Source organism: Schistocerca cancellata, chromosome 2 (assembly GCF_023864275.1).
Source record: "Schistocerca cancellata isolate TAMUIC-IGC-003103 chromosome 2, iqSchCanc2.1, whole genome shotgun sequence".
Classification (NCBI taxonomy): Eukaryota; Metazoa; Arthropoda; class Insecta; order Orthoptera; family Acrididae; genus Schistocerca; species Schistocerca cancellata.
In genome coordinates this window covers 653081129-653089579 of record NC_064627.1, presented here as the reverse complement: position 1 = coordinate 653089579, position 8451 = coordinate 653081129, and the positions used below count along the sequence as shown (strand labels likewise).

At 41.2% G+C, this 8451-nt stretch overlaps 1 non-coding gene across 1 annotated transcript; it reads left to right on the top strand.

The window, feature by feature from the left end:
* Positions 1 to 1996: 1996 nt before the first annotated feature.
* Trnaq-cug (transfer RNA glutamine (anticodon CUG)) lies at positions 1997 to 2068 on the top strand. Its single transcript has one exon. It is a non-coding gene; the product is annotated as a tRNA-Gln (tRNA).
* Positions 2069 to 8451: the final 6383 nt, after the last annotated feature.

The window sequence follows — 8451 nt, the reverse complement described above, 5'->3', positions numbered from 1 at the left end:
CATTGGTTCCTTACTTAGCTTACAATTATCGCGAATCTCTTGCCCAACGTAAAGTCCCGAGCGAATGGAAAAAAGCGCAGATGGGTAGAAGGACGGATCCTCAAAATTACAGAGCAATATCCTTAACATCGGTTTGTTGCACGATTCTCGAACATATTCTCAGTTAGAATACAATGAATTTCCTTGAGACAGAGAAGATGCTTGCCATGCATCAGCACGGATTTAGAAAGCATCGCCCCTGCGAAACGCAACTCGCCCCTTTTTTTTCACATGTTATTTGCGAACCATGGATTAAGGGTATCAGACGGATGCCGTATTCCTTGATTTCCGGAAAGCGTTTGACTCGGTGCCCCACTGCAGACTCCTAACTAAGGTACGAGCATATGGGATTGGTTCCCAAATATGTGAGTGGATCGAAGACTTCTTAAGTAATAGAACCCAGTACGTTGTCCTTGATGGTGAGTGTTCATCGGAGGTGAGGGTATCATCTGGAGTGCCCCAGGGAAGTGTGATAGGTCCGTTGTTGTTTTCTATCTACATAAATGATCTTTTGGATAGGGTGGATAGCAATGTGCGGCTGTTCGCTGATGATGCTGTGGTGTACGGGAAGCTGTCGTCGTTGAGTGACTTTAGGAGGATACAAGATGACTTGGACAGGATTTGTGATTGGTGTAAATAATGGCAGCTAACTCTAAATATCGATAAATGTAAATTAATGCAGATGAACAGGAAAAAGAATCCCATAATGTTTGAATACTCCATTAGTAGTGTAGCGCTTTACACAGGCACGTTGATTAAATATTTGGGCGTAACATTGCAGAGCTATATGAAGTGGGACAAGCATGTAATGGCAGTTGTGGGCAAGGCGGATAGTCGTCTTCGGTTCATTGGTAGAATTTTGGGAAGATGTGGTTCATCTGTAAAGGAGACCGCTTATAAAACACTAACACGACCTATTCTTGAGTACTGCTCGAGCGTTTGGGATCCCTATCAGGTCGGATTGAGGGAGGACATAGAAGCAATTCGGATGCGGGCTGCTAGATTTGTTACTGGTAGGTTTGATCATCACTCGAGTGTTACGGAAATGCTTCAGGAACTCGGGTGGGAGTCTCTGGAAGAAAGGAGGCGTTCTTTTCGTGAATCGCTACTGAGGAAATTTAGAGAACCAGCATTTGAGGCTGACTGCAGTACAATTTTACTGCTGCCAACTTATATTTCGCGGAAAGACCACAAAGATAAGACAAGAGAGATTAGGGCTCTCACAGAGGCATATAGGCATTCATTTTTCCCTCGTTCTGTTTTGGAGTGGAACAGGGAGAGAAGATGCTAGTTGTGGTACGAGGTACCCTCCGCCACGCACCGTATGGTGGACTGCGGAGTATGTATGTAGATGTAGAACGTTGATAAGCTAGAAAACCATTTTCTACTGTTAATACTATGTCACTAACCAATGGTAAATGTAACATATTTTAATATCTTTTGATACCAGTTTTGTGTTGTATTTCATAGCATTTGAAAATGATGGAATGTTGAAACGTGTAACGCTTCAACAAATTTTTGCACTCTTTCATAGCAAGGTGTGCGTATTCAGGAACACATGCGGTATCTAATGTGCAATAAGGACGAAATTTTCTCTCTGTGTAATGGGAGAAAAAAATATTCGTAACTTTTGTTCGTTATTTGATTGTTTTGTTTTCTTTCTTTAATTACGGCGCAAAGTGAGCTGGTTTCGTTCTGAGAATACTGATCTGGCTGTTAAATTCTTCGCTTTGGCGAAGTACTCCTTCATGCTCTTACCGGTGCTCTTAGTGCCCAGTTCACGATACAGTTGCAGTGTGAAAGATTTATTATGGAAACAATCACCTACGCATTGGCTAAACAATTTCTCCGCAGTATCCTCAGTTCCAGGTGAGCTATAGTCCTGCTACGTAGCTTGGAAAGTATTGACAGAAGCTGGCTGCACGACTCATGAACCGCTAAACTTACACGGCGGATCGGTCCCATGGTGTAATGGTTAGCACTCTGGACTCTGAATCCAGCGATCCGAATTCAAATCTCGGTGGGACCTAATATTTTCTCGTACGCGAAATCCAGATAACGGCTTCTGGATGCATATTCATCCCAATGGCATCGCATATACATACTTAGTTTCCTTATCAGCCAATCGTATAAATAGAATTGGATAAGTGACATTCAACCTTTAGAATTTTGGCATGCGGCGAACGCTTATCATGTTACATACTACATCATGTTACAGTACACGTCATAAAGGATTTGCATGGGACAAGGGATTCTCTAAACACTTGTCTACTGCAAAACAACGCACTGCAAACAGTAACAATGAGCCATGACAATACGCTTTACACACCCAAACGAAATTTGTTGCATATGCATTTGCATACTCGGCTCTCTTTCACCGGTTACTGCAAATTTTACCTAAAGTAAAAACTAGTGACGATGCATATTTTCGCTCTATGTTTGCAATATTTTAAAAATTTAGACGGGCGGTCTCTAGTTCGATCTAGTGTTGATGTCTCACAGATATGACCGAGAACTGCGTGCAATCGCTAACAGAGAGGCCATTGCCAAGCGAAATCATACAGAAGAGGAACAGGAAAAATGCTCCTGCGCCCGCGCCTCCGGTCGGCAACAATTACATTAAACTGCGTAAGCTTTTAGTCTCACGTCCATTGTTTCAGTTTAGCTTTCTATTTACTTGTACACGCGTAGCGTGTATTTACGACGCGTAGTGTGTAACGTGTTGTGCGCCTTGCCGCCCGAAAAAAGAAACGTCGTTTCGTGGATAGCGTGGAAGCGTACTACTCCAGCATCGCGATGTACTCAACGAACAAAGCAAATACTCGGAGGGCTTTTACTGCTTTGATCATATACGTAGCAGCATCTGAAATAAACACAAACAGCCTTTCATCTGCAGAAGATTCTGGAAATATTTTTCTATTACCCTCATTCACAAAACTGGCGATTGCAGAATGATTTACTTTGTAAATCAACTGATTTCATCCACAAAGAAAGTGTTTATAAGGGCTCCTGCTCGCATCAAGATCTACAAAAAAACTACCAAATGTGCCTTTACCTCCTTAACCAATGTTAACTCGTTATAGTACGTGGGTCGAAGCTGTGTTGTTTTTCAATGGAAATTTCGAGGCGATTTGAGGGGTAGTAAACGACTTCGATAGTGCAGAGGCTTTGGCAGTTTGCCAGTGCAATCCAGCTTTTAATGATTCTGTTTTTAAAAAAGACATTGCTGTGATTAGCTTTATTTCTCCCAAATACTTGCAAGTATTAAAAAGCTTGAAACTCAAGGTTTGGCGTTGAATGGATCTATCCAGTTAATTAATAAAATTATTTTAGTTAACTCCTAATTGCAGGAGATATTCCCAAGAAAACATAAAGAAAAGTTTGAAAACATTTTAAATAATAACCCAGGCTTTGAACCCTTGTGCCAAATTGATAGTTTTATTAATGGGACGGCTGAACTTTTACCATAAACAGTAAGTGCCAACATAGCGCCAAAATTCAAATACTGCCGTCACCCCAGTTGATGTAGAACGGTCCTTTTCTGCTTGTAAAAAAGTTTTGAGTGATCGAAGACACAATCTTACTACCGAACATTAGTAATAGTACTTGGTCGTTTATTTTTACAATAGTAGAAAAATGTAAAATAAATTGTAAATGATGCTTTGGCCCAATGTATTACTTAAAAGATAATGCTGTTCAAAAAAATCATGATTGTATGTTGTTTTTTAAATAAAAATACGGAATTTTTGAGCGTGTCCCCTCTGCGTGCGTTATATCTCGAAGTTGGCCCTGTACATATCGACTGTTTCACTGCGACTCACTCGCATAGCATACGGTTGTTACCGACGACAATAGCAAATAAAGAACAACTCTTGAAACACGGTATGCGTCCCCATTTTGCAAATTTTTAGAAAAAGTCCCAGAAAGGCCTCCTTCCTAACCTCTAACAGAAATTATTCGGAAAATTATATCAGCGTTCTAAATGTACTGATTTTTCAAGTGGTCAGCGCTGTTCCTCGTAACTGTTATGCAGATGTGACGCTGAGATATAATGCACGCAGTAACTACCATGTTTTTTATTATTTGATCTCATGTTTCGACACTTTTCATGCATTTTAAGCATTTTTCATGCATATTTTAAGGTTCTTATGATGCGCATAATCCAGTCTCTACTGATTATTATTTCCCACTGCGTGGCGTCTAATGCAATAACAGACGATTGCGGGATTGCAGTGGGTTGCTTGAACAAACAATCGCACTTGCCACAGTGCAGTCTCCAGTGCAATTATTGCTATTTTGATCGTCGACAATATACTCTAATCGTTTTCAGTGCATTTATTTAACACGTTCACTTTGAATAACAAGTCAGTTTTCTTAAATGTATGCACGTTCTGTTAAAAGAAGCAGAAGTAACTTCCATATAGGCAACAGTTTAGAGAAGAATGGATAAAAGATGCGTTAAACGACCGTATTCAAAAGATGCTGACAGATAAACAAAAACTACCGTTTTTGTCAAAGCCTTTTCAGTTGCTGGATTCGGGATCGCTCTAAATCGGACAAGCATGCCAATTGAGGAGCTACTCGACCGATTAGTAGCGGCTCCAGTCAAAGAAATTCATCATAACGACCGGGAGAGCGGTATGCTGACCACATGCCCCTTCCATCCGCATCCTCAACAGAGGATGACACGGCGGTCGGATGGTCCCGATGGGCCATTTGTGGCCTGAAGACGAAGTGCCGCCGATAACTTGGAAACGAAAGCACCGACATTATCATTACGAAACAGCTAGGTATCTGTATTTTGTACTTCTCGGAAAACAAAAGGCGTTTAGTTTCAACATCATTGATGCTGCTAGAGATGCAAAAACAATTGCTATAAGTGTGAAACCTAAAAATGCTACCTTTGTACTGAATTTTCTGTACATCTCTGGTATAAGCACAGATAAGGCATTTGTTATGATTGACAAAGACAATGGACTTTATGACCCCCTTAAGAGAGAAATTCCACACCTAATCCTCATACCACTTTGTCACTCCATTCAGTTGGCGCTTCTTCATTCTTTTAAATAATTCATTTTTTCGAAAACACAACAATGGTTTCACCGCTCCTCAATAATGCAAAACGCCTACAATGATCTGTATAGTACACTTTATGATGCAGATCCCTAGAAGATACTACAGCATACTGGAACACGATGTATCTCCATTGAGCCATCTGTGAACGAGTGCTTAATTAGTGGAAGGCCCTATTAGGATTATTTCAGGGAAATGTCAGTGAATGAAAAGTGCTACACTGCGCAGACACTATATAAAATGTATAAAGACAGTACAGCAATATTTAGCCATTTTTCATATTTCTACTACGAGTTCAATGTAATTCATAAGGCGGTGAAGTCCGGATCTGCCGACCCACCAAACCGCTGCAAGATATCACTGTTTTAATCAGAATACTTGCACACATGGTAATTGTAAAAGGCTGTCGAGAGGACTTGCTATTTGTATATGTTAAGTATTTTCTTCATACTAGGCATTTGGATTCCGCTTTTGAAAAGCAAGTAGGAATTTTGCGTTCCAGCGGCAGAATGATCGTGGATACTGAAATGAGAATTCTAAAAATCTGCATTAGCTAAGGAGACCATATTTTTGGAAGCCAAAGCTGGGACCAACATGGGCGCCCATACAGGACGGCAAGGGAGGCTGTGCCGCCCCCCCTCCCCCCGACTTCAGGGTAAGGAAAAATGCTGCAGTCACACGAAGGCCACTGACATACACAAACACACTCACTTTAAACTTGTAACACCGGTTTTATCCCCATACACTCACACCTTGTGCAGTTTCAGTAATCACTCTATATCAGTCGGCAGCACTTTTTCCGCACCAATCTCTTACAATGGTTGTTCCTTCACCGCTCAGTTTTTGGTGGTCAGATTTCTCGGCACTACTAATCTTCTGGTGTGGATATTTTTGGTCATCTGGGTTTCTTAGTGCAGGACGTTGTACAGGCAATGTCGATTCCCTCATTGGATACCCTCCTCACCCCATTGCTCAGCAAACACGAAATGTTTTTCTCATCCTCCACACCAGGGGTGAAGAGTTTCACCGCGCATGTTCAGCACCTTTACTCTGCTGTTCCTCATTTTTTAAGGCCCGCCTCATGCCTTTGCTCTCCGAGACAGGCTCCATGTGGAACTTTGCCGCTTACAAGACGAAGGCAACCTTTCTCGCATCGTGCACAGTCGCTGGGCAACACATATCATGATAGTCAAGAAGCTGAATGGTGCTTTATGTGCTGATTTTAAGGTCATGATCAATTCTCAGTCCGTCATTGATGCATATTCTATCCCATCGGTGGATGACATACACACGCGTCTTGTGGGCTCCACCGTTTTCGCCAAAATTGATTTGCGCAATTCTTATTTGCAGCTGCCATTGGATGAGGAATCGCAGCAGATCCTAGTCATCAATACCCCATGTGGCCTTTTCCGGTACAACCACCTCCCGTTTGGCATTGCCAGCAGCCCCGCCATTTTCCAACTTTATTTGGAATGCCTCACAAGCCAGGTGCCCAGGGTGGCCAATTATCTGGATGATGTCATCGTCGGTGGCTCGTCCGCTGTGGACCTTGTGGACAAGCTGGATCGGCTGTTTCAGGATTTTTCCGAGGCTACCTTGCATTGCCAGAAAGAAAAGTGTGACTTTTTTGCGCAAGAGGTCGGTTTCACGATTGACGCCCGCGGCCTACACGCCTCTAAGGAGTATGTCAAGGTGATTCAAAAAAACGACTATAATCTATTTTGTGCCGCATCTTTGAAACATACAAATCAGTCTCATTACAATTTTGCATATTTCCACTCAATAATGTCTTACGGAATAATTTCCTGGGGTAGCTCATCACTTTGCAGTTGCATACCAATGGGGGGAGGGGGGGGGGAGATCAGTAACTGACCCCAACAAAGTTTTTAGGCTAAAACTCCTATCGTGTTCAGTAGTTTATTTAATAAATACATGACATTTATCGTAATTATAATTGCTACAATTGACAATAAGAACAGCTTTTGATTTACACTCATTGTTGAGCTATAGCGATTGTTATAACTGAAGGTGTAGCAGGTCAACAATCACCACTCGCAGTCAACCGGTAAACAGTGTGGTGAGTGGAAGGTAATATCTTTGTGGCATTTGAAAGAATGTACAAGAAGATTAAATTGACAGATGCCGAAATTAGAAATTTACTTGAGAGTTCAGACAAGGAATTTAGTGGTGAACTATCCGAAAGCTCAAACAGTGAAACTGAAAATGTAGTCATGGAAATTCCAGATCAAGTAGTTTCTGACAGTAGCGAGTTGGATGAAAGTGAACAGGGTAAGTATTGATTTTTATTACTTTTTGCAGATATTTTGGTGTAATTAGGATGTGTGTCTTGGTAGAGTGCTTAGTTTGCTAGTGTTCGGTTCTGTTTTCATATTTTTATAGATATTCAACCAACAAGAAGACGACCCAGGCCAAAAGCACAAATTGATCAAGACATGGTGGCCCCGTCAAGTATGATATGGAAGAGAAGCCCTTACGTAAATCAGAGCAGGTGGTCTGTTGCTAACTTAATGAGAACCCTGAAAGGCACTAAGCCAGGGATAAAACCTGATAGACCATGCAAAGCTTTTCTCATGTACTTCAGTGATAACATCCTGGATATCATTTTGATGTGTACCAATCAAAAGCTTGGAAATCTTAGGGAATCATCTGAAGATATTTTCATAAAAAATTCGAAAGCATTTGAAAGGGAAGAAATTGTGTCAGCAATTGGAATTCTACTGAACCGTGGAGTCCATAGACAGAACAAGGACAGTTTATGTGATATATTTAGTAAAGAAAACTTTCTGATGGACCGAGCTTGATTTTCGGAGCATAGATTGAGGCTCTTACTGAAGGGCTTGCATTTTGATGATTCTCTAAATCGAGCAGCTAGAAAACAGACCGACAAATTTGCTCCTATCAGGGATATATGGAACATGATGGTTAGTTTTATAATCCTAGTGAGTCAGTCACAGTGGATGAAGAACTTGTGACCTTCCATGGGCGATGCCCATTCAGGCTATATATTCCAACAAAACCAGGAAAATATGGAATAGAGATGAACCTGTTATGTGATTCAGATACGAAATACTGCTTTGCTGTGGATCCCTACACTGGAAAGCACGCTAATGAGAAGAACCATAACATTGGCCCTGAAATAGTTAGAAGATTGATTGAAATGTCTAACTTGAAACAATCAGGAAGAAATGTTACCATGGATAGAAAGTTCACTACCGTTCCACTCGTATCTGATCTTTTGAAAGAGAAAATAAATACAGTTGGTACTATTCAAAGTGACAAATGCAATGTTCCTACAGAACCCATCCTGTATCTCTAAAA